This window comes from Triticum urartu, chromosome 3A (assembly GCF_056163025.1).
Source record: "Triticum urartu cultivar PI428250 chromosome 3A, HENAU_Tu73, whole genome shotgun sequence".
NCBI classification, from domain to species: domain Eukaryota; kingdom Viridiplantae; phylum Streptophyta; class Magnoliopsida; order Poales; family Poaceae; genus Triticum; species Triticum urartu.
Genome location: NC_141875.1, coordinates 636026446 through 636046597, shown reverse-complemented (window position 1 = coordinate 636046597; position 20152 = coordinate 636026446). Strand labels below are relative to the sequence as shown.

Sequence of the window (20152 nt, the reverse complement as noted above, 5' to 3'; positions counted from 1 at the left end):
TCAGATTGGATTTCGTAGTATACCAATGTGAGCCAAACTATTACTATTTCATCTAACTTGAATAACCAAGGACTGAATTTGACTATGGATTCTGATAACTCGAGAAGTTTTTATTTGGTTATGATCCAAAAAGAAAAAAGAAAGGTTTAACAAGCCATGAGAAAATAGAGTAAAGTAACCATACGTTCTGTTTGCATAACGTGTATACGCCACGCCATACAATCGAAATAGAAACATGGGACGATTCCAGAATTTTGAATAGATCCGTGGGGATGAGAGAAGTTGTTGTTGAGAAATATGAAATTGGAAAGGAAGTCAAACTCCCTATGGAACCTGTGATCGGTTGTACCTGTACTTTAGTGATACGAAAACTCGCTATTCACTCAGTTTCTGGTCAATAATAAGATTATGTAGGAGAGATGGCCGAGTGGTTCAAGGCGTAGCATTGGAACTGCTATGTAGGCTTTTGTTTACCGAGGGTTCGAATCCCTCTCTTTCCGTTTCTGTTAATTCACCAACGTTACCGACCACAATGAAATTTCTAGTAAGAGGAAAATCCGTCGACTTTCTAAATCGTGAGGGTTCAAGTCAAGTCCCTCTATCCCCAATAAAAAGCCCATTTTACTTCCTAACTATTGTACCAACCTCTATTTTTCATTAATGGTTCAAACAAGATTCACTATCTTTCTTATTCTACTCTTTCACAAACGGATCCGAACTGACTTCTTTGGATCTTATCCCATTCATACAAATGAACATATTATAGTATAGGCAAGTAATCCCTATTATTAAGTAAGTCATTCACAATCCATATCATTATCCTGATATTTACTAAGTCCAATTTGAGAATACTTTTTTCTTTTTTAGTCCCTTTAATTGACATAGATACAAGTACTCTACTAGGATGATGCACAATAAATAGTCAGGATAGCTCAGTTGGTAGAGCAGAGGATTGAAAATCCTCGTGTCACCAGTTCAAATCTGGTTCCTGGCACAGAACGAACAATGAATGCCTTTTCGGGAAAGAAAAGGGCCACATATTTTTTATAGGGAAAAGCTTTTTTTAAGGGGAAGAATCATCAACAAAAAATCCAGGAAAGAACAGCGAAGGAAAAACGTGAAAAAACAAGTGTTTTCCCGGAACGGAATAGCGGAAATTCCATACGTTGATCACCAATGTTGCATGTCTTTCCTTAAGCTGGAGTACTTTGAGTTAGAAGGCCTACTTTATTCGTCCTTTTAAAGCCTACTTATTCGTCTAGCTATTTCCAATTCTAATAAATAACCCGATCATATCATATCTTGGAAAACCCTAAGACTACCCAAGGCTGTACCCTACAGTGTTACCTATAGTCTATACTTGTGTATACGTTGCCTTCTGGGGTGGCAAGCTAGAACCAAGTAGTCTAGGTATCAATTCCAATTTAAGTCAATGATCCTCATTTTCTCCAACATTAAGAAGATTATTGGTAAGGTGACCAACCATCACGCAGGATTCCGGGTCGGAGTAGCACCTCTTGCCTGATATATACAGGTCGTTACTGGCGATTCGTTTGTGCCCTATGGTGTTCAATTGCCCGTTTGTTCCCTCCCCCTCGGGACGGGTCAACCTACTTTGCCCGCTCAGGCGCTCCAAAATGCTCTGACTAGACCGCCGACACCCATGATTTGTCCATCATTCAAAATGGCATTTCGTAAGGGCTCATAAGGTAGGAGGAATCACAGATCCTCCGTGCACTTTCGCCTAGAGTTAGTTTGATTTTTCACTACTGTCTGAGTGGTGGCTAAACCCTGAAACTTTTCCTTGAAATGAAATAAAGATCTAACTTTATTCCAGTAGTGGTTTCCGCAAATGTAGATAATCTTGTTGATTAACACCCACTTTCCATACCCTGCAATTCAGAGGCCATCACCTCTGGTCTTTTAGTAACATATCAGTAAACAAGGCTCTCCTCGTGTAGCTTTTTGTTCTCGAGGAAGAAAATCTCATTGATTACTTATAATGCCGGATGAAGCAAGTTACAGCATTGGTTCTTTCGTGATTCACGTATATTGGAAATCTCTTTCTTTAGGAAATGGGATGGCATTCAATTCTCACTTAGGGATTCTCTTCTTCCTGAACATTCATGAAAAGAAGGACTCTGGCTTTAATGCTAAAGTTTAGTACTGGGCCGAGCGTACTTACCTACTTAGACAAGAGGGATACTTATAGATCTCTATGAGCGTAAGGCAAAGTGGGCAAGACTACTTCCACAACTACATTTTCGCTTAAGCAGGACCTGTGAGACCTCGAAGCAACCGTCTACTACTAGTTATAGATGCTATTTCTAATTGAATAGAATGGATGCTTCACAGCGGTTCTGCGACAGGCAGGGCAGCCGGGTGAACATAGGCAGCTGTTCCTATAGAACACAAGTCTTTCTCTAAAGCACGACCTTCCGATTGGACTACGTCTGGTCTCTATCCTTTTTATTCCAAAAATGGGTCCTCGATCAAAATGATCTGGTGTCTATGTCCATGCCTGAGGTTGGTAAACCCTATATCTATTGCGGGGTGGTTTGAGGAAGGGACAGCTTGTAACCCACGACTTACTACTACGAAGATTCTGGCGGAGAGCTTTTCACATATAGATAGGTCGGGATGAGGAAGCTCCGTAGTCAACTAATAGATAGAAAATCCACCTTGTGAACCGTGTTTGTCTTAAAGTACTGTCTGAGAAGGAATATACCTGTTCCAATCCCTCTAGTGGCTATACTGATTGACATAGGTAGCTTTCGTAGTCAAAGCTCACAGGGCCAAATGCTCTATTGGAGTGGGCACGAACACACACAATCAAGGTTCGAAGAACTTCTACTTCACGCCTTGAGGATTCTATGACGCTCACTCAATGGTGTTGTGGCGATTGCAAGCAATCAATAAACGAGGAAGCCAAATTATGGATCCAGGAAGGCTGCATCAGAAGGAAGAGTAGGTGTTGCTATGCCGTTGGCTGGGACTGAGACAGAGAGAGGGGAGCATAGCCCCTATGATCCCGGTAAAGAGTTCCAACTAAGCTCTTCTCAGGTTCTTTCTTTCTCTTCCATTCTTATGTTTATATATTAAAGTGTAGTTTTCTTACTATAATATAATAATATTAATCTAATATGCCCATTGGTGTTCCAAAAGTACCTTACCGGATTCCCGGAGATGAAGAAGCGACTTGGGTTGACTTATACAATGATATGTATCGAGAAAGGACACTTTTTTTTTAGTTCACTGCCCTATACATAGAAAGAAGTGCTTTTCCACCGGTATCAACATTCTATCTGGAATCAGTAGCGATAATTGTTGTATTGTGAGCCAGCCCCACCCACGGGTGAAATTGTACAGCTCCCTATCTCGTTGAAAGCCCCTTTGCTTACGGAAGAGAAGAGTTGGATGCCGTGGTGGGAAAGCTCCCGTTTCAACTTTGCTTCTTGTAAGCTTCGGTATAAATAGCTCACTTGCGGGATCTAATCTCATTCTATGGGAACAGCTTTCATTTCTATCTTTTGGCTTAAAGTGGTGAACAAATCCTTTCTCTTCACTTTTTGTGCTCCGCATGGCTCCGGTCAAGATGTGACTCATCCTGTATATACATAATTAGGAGACCTCTCACGAACTTGTTAAAGAAAGGAGTACCATTTGTGTGGACAAGCCAAAGCAATCCTTTGATGTTCTCAAGCAAGCTTTAATTGAGGCCCCTGTGTTGGTTCTCCCTGATTTCAGTAAAAGATTTGTGCTAGAGACAGATGCCTGTGGGCATTGGAGCTGTGATAAGGGGTAGAAGTATTCGTGTGGGGTGGGTTTCGAAGGGAAGGTTGCACAATAGATCGGAGATCCTTTGAGGAAGACTGAAATGACTATACTTATAGAATGGTCCATATCGAACAGATACGATACTGGTTTACACAGAGAATATCGCCTAGCTCTAAAACGGCAGCACCTGAGTGCAACTTCGAGTAAGAAAGAACGACCTTCTGCTACCTTTTTACCGGGGCATTGTTTTAACAACTTTAGCTGATTGATCTACGAATGGAGGGATTCAAGCTTATTTTTGTTAACCGAGATGCAAACGACTAACAAACTGGATTCGAAGCCACCTGTCGTAATAGTACCTGCGGGTTCTTTCTGTGGAGCCTTCAAATGCAATAGCTAGCTGCCCAACGGCCAATGCCACAGGCAAATCTCCATTTTCCAACTTATACAACTCTTTGGGGTCCAAAGATACTCGCCATTGCAACTTAATAAATAGGACCGGTGGGATCGCCTTCAACAGATATATCGGTTTCACTGCTTTCGTACCCTTTGTTTTGGTCATGTGGATGACCCGCAGACCGTAGATAAGATGGATACCCACGTACTGCCTTCAATGAAGAGAGTTTTACCAAGGACCCTTAGACAGATAGGGGGGACAGACAAGAGGTATGCAACCTGCTGAATATTGTCACCGAATCGCTCACTGACAAATACTTGGGGCTCCCCTCCCTGGTAGGAGTGGATAGGAGCGACTGCTTCCAACACTTAATTGAGAGAGTTTGCACTCGGATTAATGGCTGCAAAGAGGAAGGGCTAATTGGCTCCGCCATGGAGACCGAAATACGAGCTTCTTTCATCACATCATTTTGCAACGGAGAAAAAAGAAGAACATAATAAAGTTTCTGAATGACTCAAACGGCAACAGGATCGAAGGTAATGACCAGTTAGCATCTCTGATACAGGGTTACTTTGAGGGACTGTTCACCTCAGAAGTCCTAGCTCCCGACCCTGGGCTACTGGGGAAAGTAAACAGGCGAGTAACTGAAGAAATGAACGCAAGCCTCTTGGCTCCGTTCACGGCAGATGAAGTAAAGGCAGCACTCTGAATTCAATCGAGAGTTAGGTACAGTAATCTTCAGATATGACAATACCTCCCCCAAAGCATTGTCAAGTGTTGGAATTAGGGCACCAACCACGAATAGGAGCTGTATAGAACTCCGGAAAGAGACCTTTGATGAAGTCGGCATCCTCCCAAGTGGCATTTGCTTGATCCAAACTAGCCCACTTCCTTGGTTGCTGAAAAACCATGCAACGCAAGTAATTTTCCACACACTGATTCACACGTTCTGTCTGGCCATCTGATTGTGGGTGATAGGCAGAGCTAAACCTCAATTTCACTTGCAGTGCTTTGAAGAAGGCCTGCCACATGTTACTTGTGAATATCCAGTTTCTATCAGAGACTATTGACTTTGGCAATCCATTCCACTTAAAAACATTATCCATGAAAGCATGAGAGACTGATTGTACTGTATAAGGGTGAGCAAGGGGAATGAAATGAGAATATTTAGTGAACCTGTCCACCACCAAAAATATGACTTCTTTGCCCAATGATTTGGGAAGACCCTCAAAGAAATCCAGGGAGATGTCAGTCCAAGCAGAAGTAGGTAATGGCAGTGACCAGACAATTCTTCAATGTTGTGAAGGCCTCAATTTGAGCATCTGACCACTGGAATGAATCTTTTTTTAGACAGTCATGAAGTGGCCTAGAATTGATCCCATAATTCTTGACAAATCTTCTTTTTCTGCAGCCATACCAAGAAAACTCCTCAACTGAGTGATAGTCTTAGGTGCTGGCCATTCTTTGATGGCAACTATTTTGTGGGGGTCTGTAGATAGACCCTATCCTTAGATAACATGCCCTAAATACTCCACTTGAGGGACAGGAAAACTGCATTTGCTAATCTTAGCATATAGTTTTTATGACCTTAGAATGTCCAGGACTAACTTTAGATGCTTGAGATGAGCTTGTTTGGTCTTGCTATATATCAGAATATCATCAAAGAATACCAAAAGGTATTTCCGGAGCAAAAACATGATTCATTAAAGATTGGAAGGTAGCAGGTGCATTAGTGAGTCCAAATGGCATCACTAAGTATTCATAATGACAAAAATATGTCCTAAAATTTATGAATGTCTTCTCTTCTCATTCTTATCTGATGATAACCTGATCTCAAATCAAGTTTGGAAAACAGTTGTGCACCATGTAGCTCATCTAATAGATCCTCAATGACAGGAATATTGAATTGATTTTCTGCACTTAACCCGAAAGCAAGTTTGAAAACAAGACCTGCTCTGTGAAGTGATGGAAGTAGTGAAGGTTTAGGCTTCGGATCTGTGAAGTTCAGGTTTTGGAGTAGAGGTCAGAGGCTAGTGCGGGTAGCCCTGTCGGAAACTAGAAAGAAGAGGCTGATGCACCTGCCCGGCGGTGGGTGGGTTCAGCTCGATCAACTGGGATAGGAGTTTTTTCTCTATCTTGCTCCATGGTGTTCAAGCAGTGCGTCCAGAAAGCTGTGATTCATGGGAGGGAGCAGCTTCAATAGCTTTGGCTGTGAAAACTCTTGGTCTTGGAGCATCAGTGTCATCAGTTCACCCAAGATCAGCAGGACAAATAACTACTAGGTTTGTGCCAGAAAAGCGTCTTGCGTGACGGGGAAAGAGTGGAAAAAGAAAGAGATTCATCAGCTATGGAATCTGACAGGTATCGGTATTGAACAGAGGGGGCTGTTCACAAAGCATCCCATGGATGGTAATGGTGCTTCCCCAGCTGCTGTTCCTACTCCTTTGGCTGGTGCCAAATCAGGTGACTTTGAAGTTGAAGCTTGCCCGCAGAACGATGTAACCATGCTGGTAGTACTATGATTGCCTTAGAGCGCAGATGTCTCTGTCCCTAGGAACGTGATGCTTAGGTGCGAGGTGAAACACAAGCAGGAGATCGAGAAAAGAAATCATACGGATTGCAACCTACAGATGAAGAATCTGCTTCATTGTTCCCACCATCTATATCAGATGTTTAATAAGAATAGGAATCGAATAAGCTGCTGATTGACTGAGGAAGCATTTGAAAAGAAAGGAAGGGTGATGCTTGTTAAACAAAGCTGCGTGTGGGGCCGCCACGTATAGCTGTAGTTTCTGCTGTAGCATCGGTTATTTCCGTTATTGCTGTAGTAGCATCGGTTATTGCTCAGGTTACGAATGACCCAATATATCTATGGCAACCACCCCTACTTTTAGTAGATGGAGATGCGCACCTAGAAAAGACGGATGAAAGAGAACCTGCCCTTCTGACTTCTTCTCTTGTCTGTCCTTTACGCAAAGCGATCTATGGTCTCAACAAGCCCCGATAGCGTCGGTTTTTGAAGTTCAGTACAGTGGTTATGTTATCCAGGCAGGGTTTGCTCGGAGTGATCATGATTCGGCCATGTTCGTATCAGTTTATCCTCGAGGACGTGCTATTCTGTTGTTGTATGTTGATGATATCAAACTGACTGGTGATTACTCCGTTACCATATCGCTGATCAAGTGTCGCCTTCATCAATTATTTGCTATGAAGGCGCTGACGCGCCCTAAGCCTTTTCTTGGCTTGGAGGTCGCACATTCTCCTCGTGGATATTTGGTATCTCAGATCAAATAACGTCATGACTTGATCACTCGAGCTCAACTCAATGATGAGAAGACTGTTGACACTCCCTTGGAGCTTTACGTTAAACTCCGTCCAACTGATGGCTCACCATTATCTGATCCGACGCAGTACAGACAGTAGGTCGGCAGTTTGGTTTATCTGACGATCTCTTGCCCAGATGGCTTTTCCTAAGAAAGTCAGCCTTTCATGGCTGCCCCCCGGTCAGTTCACTTTGCAGCAGTTCATCGGATTCTTAGATATATTCGAGGTACCTTTTCTCGAGCCGTCCTTTTTTCCGTCATCGTCTTCTTTAGAGTTGCGTGCAACTACTGATGCCGATTGGGCCTTCAGATAGGTGCTCAACTACAGGCTTATCTATTTTATGGGGAGACGAGACACTATCTTGGATGAGATAAAAGCAATAGACAGTTGCTCCTTCCACTGCCGAAGCGGAGTACCGTGCCATGGCACACTACTAGATAGATTGTATGGCTCCGTTGGTGACTTTCTGATCGCGGGTTTCATTTGAAAAACCCCAACGCCATTCATCTTGCGTCAAATCCGGTCTTTCATGCAAGAGTTTCATTTTTGGCCGCTACTACGTTCGTCGAAAACTTCTTGATGGCACCATCATCTCATTACCTTATTTTTTCCCTTCGACTTCGGCTATGACCAATGCCCCACCTAGCTGAATAGGCGTAACAAAGCTACCTGAAAAAGGCAAGGTGCACCTTAGATTGAAATCGACAAATTGCGTTTTGCCAGATGGATTCTTTAGAAAGATTCCCGGATAAAGTTCAGTATAATATTTAGTTATAATCTAAATAAAGGCGCATACGTGGGCGGGCAGGGGGCCCCACTACTTCTTCATTCAGGGGGGGGGCTAGCCTCATGACTTCCCACTGGGCGAGGGGTGCACCTAACCCACCTACTCACTCATCAATTACGGTGTTCAGCTGACTTGCACAGAAAGACCCCTATTGTTTAGTAATTTGGCGCCCCATCTTTTGATTGACTGTTGTCAACTAATCTTTTCAATGTTCAATTCTACTCTATGTTAGAACATTTCTGTGAATGCTATTTCGATCTAAGTGGTCCTATTCTCTGTCCCGTGCTAGGAAGCATTACTCCTCTTTTCATTCCAAATTCTTCAATAAGACCGATACGATTGATTGGTCTGTGCGTTTCTCTTATTACTTTTTTGTATCCCCCTGTTCCTCGGATACAATTCGATCCTTCTATGGCCAAATCTCAATTTGTGGAAAGCCTTCGATGGCTTCCTTATGAAAACATCCATTTGTATATGGGTATAGACAGTCTTTCATTATTCTTCGTGATATTGACCACATTTCTGATCCCTATTTGCATTTCAGTGGGTTGGTCTGGTATGAGAAGTTTTGGGAAAGAGTATATTACAGCATTTCTAATTCGTGAATTTCTAATGATCGCCGTGTCCTGCATGCTGGATCCTCTACTATTCTATGTTCTTTCCGAAAGCGTGCCAATCCCTATGTTGTGCGGAGCTGAGCATCTTCTATTCGCTGGGATCAAGCTTTTCCTCTGCAGGGGCCTTGTGCAGTAAACCCCCTACGGGCGGTCCCCCGTCGTCGTAAAGTAGTAAAGGTCCCCGCGAAGCTTTCGGGAAGAGGGGTAGTCTTGTGCGTAAGCATAGCATTTCTGGTCGAACCACCGAACCACACATCTTTTTTTGGTGGGAGGGTACTCCGAGTAGTGGGTACCTCGTAGGACCTCGACCCGCCTACTCAGGTCTTGTATGGATATGCAGGAAGGGGTGCTCCTAGGTGTGTGTAGGGGGTGTGTTTGTTCGCGAGAATGAATTCCTCGTCAAGTCAGGGGGGGTGTGGACACACTTGCGCGAATTCGGGTAACGGCTACAAGGGATAAAAATAAAGGAAACTGTACCCGACCAGGGATGGACGTAAACTCGTAAGCTACCGAGGGTAGGGATAATCGTCCAGGTCTTATTTAAAAAAAAGCCGCCCCGCCACTGCAGGCAGGTTAGTTCCTCTGTCGTTGCCGGAGAGTTCTTGGCGAAGAGACCTTAGGATAAGTTGCTAAAACAAACGGAGGGGAGGATCGACCCGTTCAGTAGAATTCCGAAGAAAGACTGTTGGCAGCAGGTGGAGACATTTCTTTGGCCCCCTTCCAAATAAATGCGGGCAGGGTAGAGCTCGGCAGGGGGTTCGAGAATAGGGTAGGGTTTTTGACGGTCGGGTCCCCTACCACTAGTCCGGCTAGCCTTCTTTCGGGCAGGAAGCAGGCCTAAACGACGGGCGGGCATCTCCCGCTACGCAAGCAGCATTGTTCGCCACCACCCGAGAAGCAAAAGATTCGAGAGTCAAGGCGGAAAAGACAAGCATAGTGGTCTAATGACAAGGGCCGACGACGGAAGCTCGGGACGGAGCCGTATGATGCGGAAGTCTCACGTACGGTTCCCTGAGAAGGGAGTGGCTACCCACTGGAGCTTCGACCAACTACCACCGGTCAATTCCGCTTTGGGGCCACCCCTGACTCTACCATCATTATAGGGGTATGGGGTTCGAGACAAAGAAAGATCAAGGCAGCATATCAGTTTTTCCTATATACTTTACTGGGATCCGTTTTTATGCTATTAGCTATTCTGTTGATTCTTCTCCAAACAGGAACCACCGATTTACAAATTTTATTAACCACTGAATTTAGTGAGCGGCGCCAAATCCTTCTATGGATTGCTTTTTTCGCCTCTTTTGCCGTCAAAGTGCCTATGGTACCAGTTCATATTTGGTTACCCGAAGCCCATGTAGAGGCACCTACGGCTGGATCCGTCATCTTGGCTGGAATTCTTTTAAAATTGGGAACCTACGGGTTTTTAAGATTTTCAATACCCATGTTTCCCGAAGCGACACTTTGTTTCACTCCTTTCATTTATACTCTAAGCGCGATTGCTATAATATATACTTCCTTGACCACTTTAAGACAGATCGATCTTAAGAAGATCATTGCCTACTCCTCAGTAGCCCATATGAATTTGGTGACTATTGGTATGTTTAGTCGGGCGGCGGCCGTTAGGTCACCTATTTTGAGTTATGGACACACAAGCAAGGCCAAAACATGTGTGCCGGGCGTGCGACCCATCAACCTACTAGCAATAGGGGAGAAAACTTAGCATGTCGCAACAAAAGCGTCGATTCGAGGCGTCAGCAAAACACCGCCGTCTGTTCCTAAAACAAAACCCCTTAGCACCCCGGGACGGGAGTGGGGGACGGCCCTACGCAGACAGCAGCAGCACCGGCTCTACGAAGTCCGAATCGAATCTTTCGGTTGGCTTTCCCGTGAATAAGAATTGTTGGGCGCGGCGAAGCGAGCGCTTCTAGCTGTTTCGCTTGCTTCTTTCTTATTGTGGCGGCTATTATGGCGTGGCTGAAATGAACGAAAAGCGAGATGATTCAAATCGATTGATAGATGGCCTGATCTGTTCTGATAGATCGAAAGGTTTTCTATCAATAATAAGGGTTGACCTCTTTCTATCTATTGATGATACAAGATATCTATCTATTCTGGATCCATCAGAAAGAAATCGATATGTATCTGATTTTTTCTACATCGTATGTAGAGCGCCCAAGCGTTTGGCCAGCTCAGTTCTATTATCCATCGGTCCAATGCACTGGCTCATCTCATGGAGGGAAAAAGCAAATGTAGTTAGTTGTCTTGTTGTTGTTCGCCGCCTCGACACATTCCCCGGCATCGTCCCACACAGAAAGAAAGAGCGTGGAGCCCCGGCCCGACCTGTAAGTCCGCTAACGTAAAGCGAGGAGTTGAGCCTGAACTGGCGAACCGAAGTCACTTTCGTAACCATACTTCCTACAGCTAACACGTGTCCAGTCCAGCGGGAACGCGAAGCGCAAACGAACGTGAGCTGCTATACCGAATCCCCCGCTGGCCATCGGGGACCTAGTGGTAAGGCCATGATCCGCAGGGGAAGGGATCACTCATTCTTCTATTGGGGACAGGTGCACGAACGACAACTCCAAACGTCAGACATCCGCCGCCTATACCTACCGTTTAGGTGGCACCAGCGAGATCCAGCTAAGGTAAGGAACTTCGTGTCGCGGCTGCTCCACTCCGCTGCGGTCTTTTGAACTGAACTTCGTTGCCTTCCCGCGCGCGAAACGAATGGGCGCTGTGTCGTGGGTCAGTTTTGGGGCGGGGGGGCAGAGAGAGACCAGAAGAATGATTCATTTGGATCGACGAGCCATTTCGCGAATCAATAGAATGTCTCTCTATCCATATCTATTCTATCTTTATATGACGGGCCATAAAAAAAAGAAGTATTTTTTTATGGCATGCGGGATGATCGCGCCTAGTAGCCACATATCAGCTGCGCTCAATATGCGGGATTTCCGTTGGATCAGATCTTTCGCTTTGACGAATTTGGACCTAGCGAAAAGGACTCTAAGCCTTCGCGCAAACAAGCAAAGTAGAAGCAAGACGAGGAAGCGGAGCTGTCGTAGAAGCAGTAGCTTCCCCCGACAATATACAATACAACAGTAGCGACCATGAATAAAAAAGCCCCTTGTTTAACGAGTTCGCTGCTTTTCCCAGGCCGGAGAAGGGCAACTACTTATTGATTGATCGCCTTTCTTTGATATGTGTTCAATTTAGTACAATACAAACTAAAACTAGATCAAAGCGGAAGGGCCACTCACTATAGAAGCTATAACTAGAAAAGCCCTAGCCAATAGTTTAGTAGTCGGCCAAACCCCCATGCTCAGGACATGTTCTTGATATTGATTGAGTTGGAGGGAGTCAGAGACTACCACGGAATCCTTCCATAGTCACCCCGGTGACCTTCGTCACCAAAGCGTCACGATAGTTTCCAAGACCCCTCATATAATCTCCAGTGGGGATCAGTCGGAGCACGTAGGAATGCCGACCACTACATAAGCCGCTGGCGAAGAAAGCTCGAAGAGCTTCCCTTCATTCGCTTCGCGGGAGTCGCACACAGCACATAGCTGGAAGTCAGAGGGCCCGTACTACCTGCCTAACCCTTCGCTCCGAGGGACCGTAGAACGGAAAGCGCCTTCTAAACAACTCGGCAGAAGGGAAGGGGCCTATGTATTTGCATGACCCCTGCGGATTTGACCCTACCTACACCCGGAGCCAATCCCCTAGCGGTCCTGCCACCACGCCGCAGAACAGGAGCTCGTGTGGAACCTTGGATTTCTGGCGTAACAGCGGTGGAAGGTATCAAAATATTACGGCCGCATAACATAGTATATACGCTAAGGTCGGCCAAAATATGGACACCCGAAGGGCCCGGCGCGCACAATCCTATCCTATCCGAGCCCGTCATTGCATGCACTTCGGACAGCCGTCCGTAGCATCATAAGGAGCACCTCCCTTTCGAGGTACCCAAATGGAACGGTCTTTATTTGTGTTGTTGGTTGGTCTTTCTCAACGTGGTCTATAGCACGAAAAACCATTCTTTACAAGATAGGGCCGTTCACATGAAAGAAAATACAAAATCCATTCTTCATGGTCGGGCGCATTTCTCCAAATCCTCCAGGATCACAAGTGGAATGCTAAGCAAGGGTGGGGAGGCTGCGAGCTCCGCGTCGAACAGAAAGAAGCAAGCAGGGGGTGTTGCCGTAGCGCGCCGGAGAGCAAGCGTAGGCAACCAAACTAAATAAGGCTACAAAAGTAGCTAGCTAGCGTTTTTAAGCTGGCTGCCTTTTCTAGCGCGCGTACTCTTCTGTGGAGTCGCACGGAACGAGCCTTGTCTTCCCTCCAACGACTAGGTCCCTTTTCTTGTTCCGGTCACCCTTCTCTTGCCGTGGAAGGACTTTTGCCTGTGGTGTGGTCCAACCCGTGGGCGGAGTCGCCCTCATCCCCCCATTGCTCAGTGCTCCCTGCAGCTTCGCTGGGCTTTACCCGCGTGGGCGCGGGCTTCTATAAGAGAATGAAAAGCTCTCTTTTTACAATAAAACGCGAACCGCGCGGAGCCCACCCTTTTTCGTTTTCTGCCGCCATTGGGTGGCCGCAGGGGAAACACAGCCCGGCCGCCTCTCGGGAAAGGGGGGGTGGGCCTACCTATCCCGAGGGAGCAGCTGAGAGGTTCCATATGCCGAGCCGAAGGGCAGAACTTCAGTGCGTGATCGTAGTATGTCACCTCGTCTCGTCCTCGCAGCATCGAAGAGTACCTATGCACTATGTTCCGGTTCACTGATAAGGAAGATAGAGTTGGGGTGGGGGTCTACGATGTGATACTATAGTATGCCCCGGGGAGAAAGATGCGCAACTCAAAACGGAAGCAGGAAGCGTGTTGTCAAAAATGTCGGAGGTTACCAGATCTCTGAGACTACCATCGATCCGACAGAGCGGAACGACCAGAAAAAGAAGTGGAGTTAGAAAGCCGTATGATAGGTGGTAACTATCTTGTACGGTTCGGGGGGTAAGCGGCGTACTCTGGGGGAATATTAGGCTCTATCGAACATACAGGGAATTGGAGGTAGCATTTTACTTATGTTAAGTCATGGACTGGTTTCTTCAGCCCTTTTTCTATGTGTTGGTGTTCTATATGACCGACATAAGACTCGACTTGTTAGATATTATGGAGGTTTAGTGAGCACCATGCCGAATTTCTCTACCATTTTCTTCTTTTTCACTTTAGCCAATATGAGTTTACCCGGCACTAGCAGCTTTATCGGGGAATTTCTAATCTTAGTAGGAGCTTTCCAAAGAAATAGCTTAGTAGCCACATTAGCTGCGCTTGGGATGATTTTAGGCGCGGCGTATTCCCTTTGGCTATATAATCGTGTGGTTTCTGGAAATTTAAAACCCGATTTCCTCTATAAATTCTCCGATCTAAATGGCAGAGAAGTTTCCATATTTCTACCTTTTCTTGTTGGAGGGGCGACCGTCCGTTGAACTACCAAAAAAGGGTAAACCAATGTGATCATGACATTGTAGGTGCTTGCGATGGGACGGATGCGACTTCCCTCATAAGTAATGGGTGGCATAGCCCGTAGCAGAAGTCCCCTTTTTTTATCCATTTCTTTATTACCCCAGAGGGGCCCACCCTGGTGGGACCGAGAGAAAGAAAGGACGGGGGGGGCGACCATGCATGGCACTTCTCGACCGTGTCTCCGAGGGACAGTTGAACGAGCGACTCATGAATGCTGCCGGGTCGGACGAGCCAATAACTCGAACGTGTTCGGTCAGTTTTTTGAGCAAGAATCACAGCGTTACCTTACCTTCACCATGATACGGACTCCAAGTTCTTATGGCAGAGCACGAGGAGTTTCCTTCAATATGATGATGAGAATGGAAACCAGAAGCACGAATGGGTCTTCGTAGTCCGAGATCATACTTATATATCAGTCACAGTAACGTAAGCATGAGACTTTTTGGTAGTACCGGTGAACCAGATGGCCGCGGCGAGGGAATCTGGGACGGAGGACTCGTAATATCTCTATAGATCTGGCAAAAGCGAAAGACCCCTAACGTCAGGGGCTGACCACTGAGCTCACTCAGGCCCCGCTGGGCGGGCCAGAGTGGGTGCGAGCTGGAATTGCCATAGCTTATGGTTAGAGCAATAGGAAAGGGCCCAGCAGAGAGAACAGTCAGGATAACGAGCGCGGAGCCCACTTGGCAGGCGGCAGGAGCAGTGGGCAAGTGCTTGCTTGGTAGGCCAACAGCCCTGTGAACCGGGCGGGGCACTCGACGAAAGGGGGGCACGCTGAGCAAGTACGCAAAATTGGCCCTGCGGAGCTTTCAAAAAGAAAAGCAAGGACCACTACGGGAGGTCGAACCACGGACCGGAGGTAGTAGAACGTGATCCGCACCGGTCAATATTGGATCAAACAATAGGGGACCGTAGCACTGACCTTTTTTTTCAAGACAATAGGTACTGTTCCCTACCGAGACAAGGGACACTCTCAACGGATCCTCCACGCGCTGGGCATACCATAGTTCTTCCGTGCGTCTTTATCGTGGCGGAAACAGAACAAGAGGGAAAGACCCGGCCGACTCGCCCAGGGCTCGAGGGCGAGCCATACGAGAGTGAGTCGAATTCTGTTTACGTTCTCGGTTTGGGTTCGGGCCCCTCTCGATCTTTTGCGTATAAGGGAAGGGGGAAGGAGTCTAAATCTATGGACATTAATGAACCACCATTGATGGACGTTGCACATGACACGAGAAATTCGACTCGACGGTCCGGTGCTAATAGAAGTCGCTTACTCTCCGTCTAGCGAAGGTGCCAGATCCTTAAAGTAAAGTATCTATCAGCCTAGTGTACCAACCACGTGGTACGACGGGCACTCAAAGACCTGGCGAATGAGGGCCCACCCCACCCAAGAGCGCTTATGTCATATGGGAACTCTCGGCTGGAAACAATCCTTATGGTTTTTATATCCGGTTAGAATAATAAGAAAGAATCAAAGTCCAGGTTGGTTGGTGAGCCTAGTGATAGGAGACTATCTAGCTTGGTTCGGAGAGCACTTGTTGGGTTTCAGATTCGTTTTTTGCTAAATGTTACGGCCTAAATGCTGAACTATTGACCCTACTTGTTCGGATGGGTGTTCACCCCAAAGTGTTCCCGGACTGCATGCATACATCCGTAAGTAACTTAGTGCAACATGGCAAATTTCATTGAGAGGAATCAGCAAAGAAAAGAAATCTTCTCCGGGTGATCAAGTTCCTTTTTCGGTCTGGGCCACGTCTTTGCTTTCTTCAGAGGCCCATTTTCCTGGGCATCAGTGAGTGGAATACTTAACAGTGATTACATTCTTATGTAGATTCCATTGCTCGAATGGGACTTGTTTGTTGGCACCGACCTCGATAAGAAGCAAGGGAGTGGTGCCGAAGCGAACGGAGCTGCAGAGCCGTTTGTTTACCAATCCGCCAACTTAAGCTAGGAAAAGTGTAAGAGACCGTGCATCTTCATGTAAATAAAGGTAAATAATCTCAGAAACAGTCAAGAAACCGGGAATTTTTTATTCCATTTCTTAGCCAGGGCAAGCCCTACCGACCTACGACCGGAGAAGATGTTGTGTTGTTCGTATCACTTGCTAGAGATAGAGAAGCTAGAACAGGAACTGCCCGGGAGGGTTCAAAGAATGAGGTCTTCACCTTTGAGCTGGATCTCATCTCATTCTAGCACATACTACGAGCGATTGACTTAAAGAATACAACAAATGGTTGTGGGGTTATCTTTGTACCCTGTGACTACAACCACAAGGTCCGAATCAAGCGAAACGGCTGAGGCGCAAGCCCTTTTCTCGCCACTACTCTGTGTACCCAAAGTCAGCAACCTTTTTGGCACGCTGGCTAGCAAGTTCATTGCTTCAATGACATGAATTCAATCAAGTGGACAAATCCTATCCTGGAAAATATGGGCAATCAGCTGGAAACTCAATAGTCTTACGCGGAAAGCACTCAACCGGCCTTCCTCTTCTGAATTATATGAATGACAGAAATCAGTCCTCACTTGTATTAACTTCATGAGTGAAGAGATAGACAAGGTGGTGAAAAGCATGAAACCAAATACTGCTCCAGGTCCAGATGGCTTCTCTGTTAGCTTTTTAGAGCTTTTTGGCCCCAGTTGAGAGATATACTAATATAAATGCTTCAGGAGCTGTATCATGGCAGGTTGAACTTGTCCAGACTAAACTATGGTGTCATTTCTCTACTGCCAAAGATTAAGGATGCTAATAGTATCCTACAGTATAGACCCATATGTGTTCTAAATGTTATGTTTAAAGCTATTACCAAAGCTCTGACACTTAGATTTACTCCTCTGGCTCGACAAGTAATCAGCTCTCTTCAGACTGGATTTATTCCTGGGAGGTACATTTTGGATGGATGTGTAATTCTTCATGAAGTTTTGCATGAGTTGAAAACCTCTCACTCTGAAGGAATTTTGCTTCAGTTGGACTTTGAAAAAGCTTATGATAGAGTTCAGTGGCCTTTCTTGGCAGAGGTAATGCATAGGAAAAACTTCCCTGACAGGTGGATAGATTGGATTAGACAAGCAGTGGAAGGAGGCAAAGTGTGTGTGAATATGAATGGAGATTGGCGAGAATATTTCTCTACTTTCAGAGGTTTGAGGCAAGGATATCCTCTTTCTCCTTTGCTTTTTCACCTAGTAGGTGATGCACTATCTGCAATTCTGGATAGAGCTAAGGAAGCAGGTGTGATTAGAGGTTTGGTACCACATCTGATACCAGGGGGGATTAGTCATTTGCAATATGCTTCTGATACTTTGCTTTTTTTGCATAATGACATGGAGTCTATTACTGGATTCTAATTCCTTCTCTACTGTTTAGAGGAAATGTCTGGCATGAAAGTCAATTACTTGAAGAGTGATATTTTCACAGTAGGGTTGAGTGTAGAGGAGGAGCAGAGGGTAGCTGATATAACTGTGAGATAGGCAAATTTCCAATAAAATATAATATCTGGGATTACCAATCAGCAAAGACAAGATCTCTTCTAATGATTTTTTTTCATTAAAAGGTAGAAAAGAAGTTGGACTCTTGGAAATGCAAACATTTCTCTTATGGAGGAAGAGATATATTGATCAATGCATGTTTATCAAATGTCCCTATGTACCTTCTGGGTTGCTACACTTTGCCTGTCAAAATACAGAAAAAAGTTGATACAATAATAAATCACTTCTACTGGGAGTAAGAAGAATCAATTTCACATGGTCAGATGGGAACACCTATGCACCCCTAAAGATTATGGTGGTGTGGGCTTCACTGATATGAGAGTCAGAAACATTTGTTTACTGTCAAAGTGGCTGGAGGAGGTCAATTAACTACTGGAGCTTACACTGCAGATACTACTTATTAAAGGGCACACATTTCAAGACACCTTCAAGCTACTGAAATTGGAAAGCAATGATGTTATACTGGGTTATGATTGGCTATATCGTCACAGTCCAATCAATTTAGATTGGAAGGCCAGAACAATGAGTATTTGTCACAATGGGCAAGAAACCATTATTCTTTCTGACAGCAGCAATACTACTTCTCCAACATTGTTAGACCCTGATAAGTTTCAGAAGGAAATTGATAAAGGAGCTATGGGCTACTATCTTTATCCCTTATCTTGTGACTCTGCTGATACCGATGATGAAAATACTTTGGAGGAACTTAACTTGGTATAGTGAGCCTAGCAGGCGGCGGGAGTCCCGTACGATTGCTTGCATTTCTCTGGAATTGAACTAGCCCTTGGGAAAGGTAGACGTGAAGGTACCATGATTTCTCACTTTATAGAAGCGTTAGAGCTCGGCTGACACAGTGATCGAAAGCTGCGCAACCAAAACAACTTGAAACCGCCCATGCACCTTTTGCTTTTCCTGATATCGTCCCTTCGGGTAGTTGGATATGAGCACATTCAAATTGGAATTCTTCTGATCCCAGATCCAATAGAATTTTTGAGGTAAGAGGTACCGTGAGCAGATTTCTTTGTTCGATACCCAGTTTTTGATCTCGCAAGCAAGGAAATCGAAGAATAGCTCAGTATTATTACGTCTCCCTCCGATAATGAGTGGTAGTGAGCTCTGCCCTAGAGAATGAAGACTCCAAGCAGCATCTCAGTCTCGATATTTGCCTTTTCGGGAGACGACTTGTGATAAGCAAGTCAGCCATGTCCTAAAGAAGTAGTGGGAGTGCATGGTTATAAAGGAAGGCGCAAGTGTATTACGGAGCGAAGAAGCTTTAGAGAAAGTTCTACCTCGCGGGTGAAACCATAGATTGGAAGGTGTAGGTCACTCACCCGTGTAAACAAAGCGAAATCATAGAGCATAGCTCGTTTGTAATGCCCCTGTCCGAACTGACCACAGGATTTAGGTCGTCCCTCCCAATCAAAAGAAGGAGGGTTCTGTTCAGCTTCCGCTGCCACTCCAGGCATTGGAGCGGGATTCGGATGCCGCTCTTGACTGACCACAGCTTCCGGGGGAGCGGTCTGCTCCCGGGATGCAGAGGCGTCCTCACAGTCAGCCAGAAAAGCTTTGAATAGCTCTTCCGAGTTAGTGGATCCGGAGGGAGGCATTGAAGGGCCTGGGTCCCCCATTCCGTCCCAGTCGGACTCGGAGCGAAGCATCTCCCAACAAGATTCGAAAAATTCATTATCCCCAACCTAGGGCTGGTCGAGTATGAAGAAAAGACCTATATGGGATTCGGATTACCGAAATTGGATTTCCTTATTGATCCATATGTCGCTTAGACTTTACTTTTTCCCCTTTCCTCTATTTGTTCGATAGGGTCTTCGTCTCCGTGTAAAAGCAAACTCTCCAAATTTATGACCAACCTTTCCTTCAGTGATCTTACAACGAACAGGAGTTTTTCCATTGTAAATGAGTATGGAGCAATCAACGAATTCCGGCGAAATAGAAGATCTACGTGACCAAATTTTCCTGCTCCTCAGACTTTCTCTACTATGCCTTTTTTCGTGAACTACTAAATGACTCCTCTTGCTCCAAGCTCCCTTTTGTTGCCTTCTCGTTCACATCCTCGTTCAATTGAAACAAGCTTTCAATCAATATCTGCAGGCACATTATAGAATTCCTATATGGAAATTCATTTGCGGAAGACCTCCATTCAAACATGAGAAAAGCTTCTGGGCCCGTCCAAGATGGGATGGGAGAAAAAAAGCTAAAAAAATCTGGATTGTGCATTGGTCGGGATCTCCGTA

At 45.5% G+C, this 20152-nt stretch overlaps 1 non-coding gene across 1 annotated transcript; it reads left to right on the top strand.

Annotated features, from left to right (window-relative positions):
• The first annotated feature begins 413 nt into the window (after window positions 1-413).
• On the top strand, window positions 414-500 carry TRNAS-GGA (transfer RNA serine (anticodon GGA)). The gene has a single exon. It is a non-coding gene; the product is annotated as a tRNA-Ser (tRNA).
• The last annotated feature ends 19652 nt before the right edge of the window (window positions 501-20152 follow it).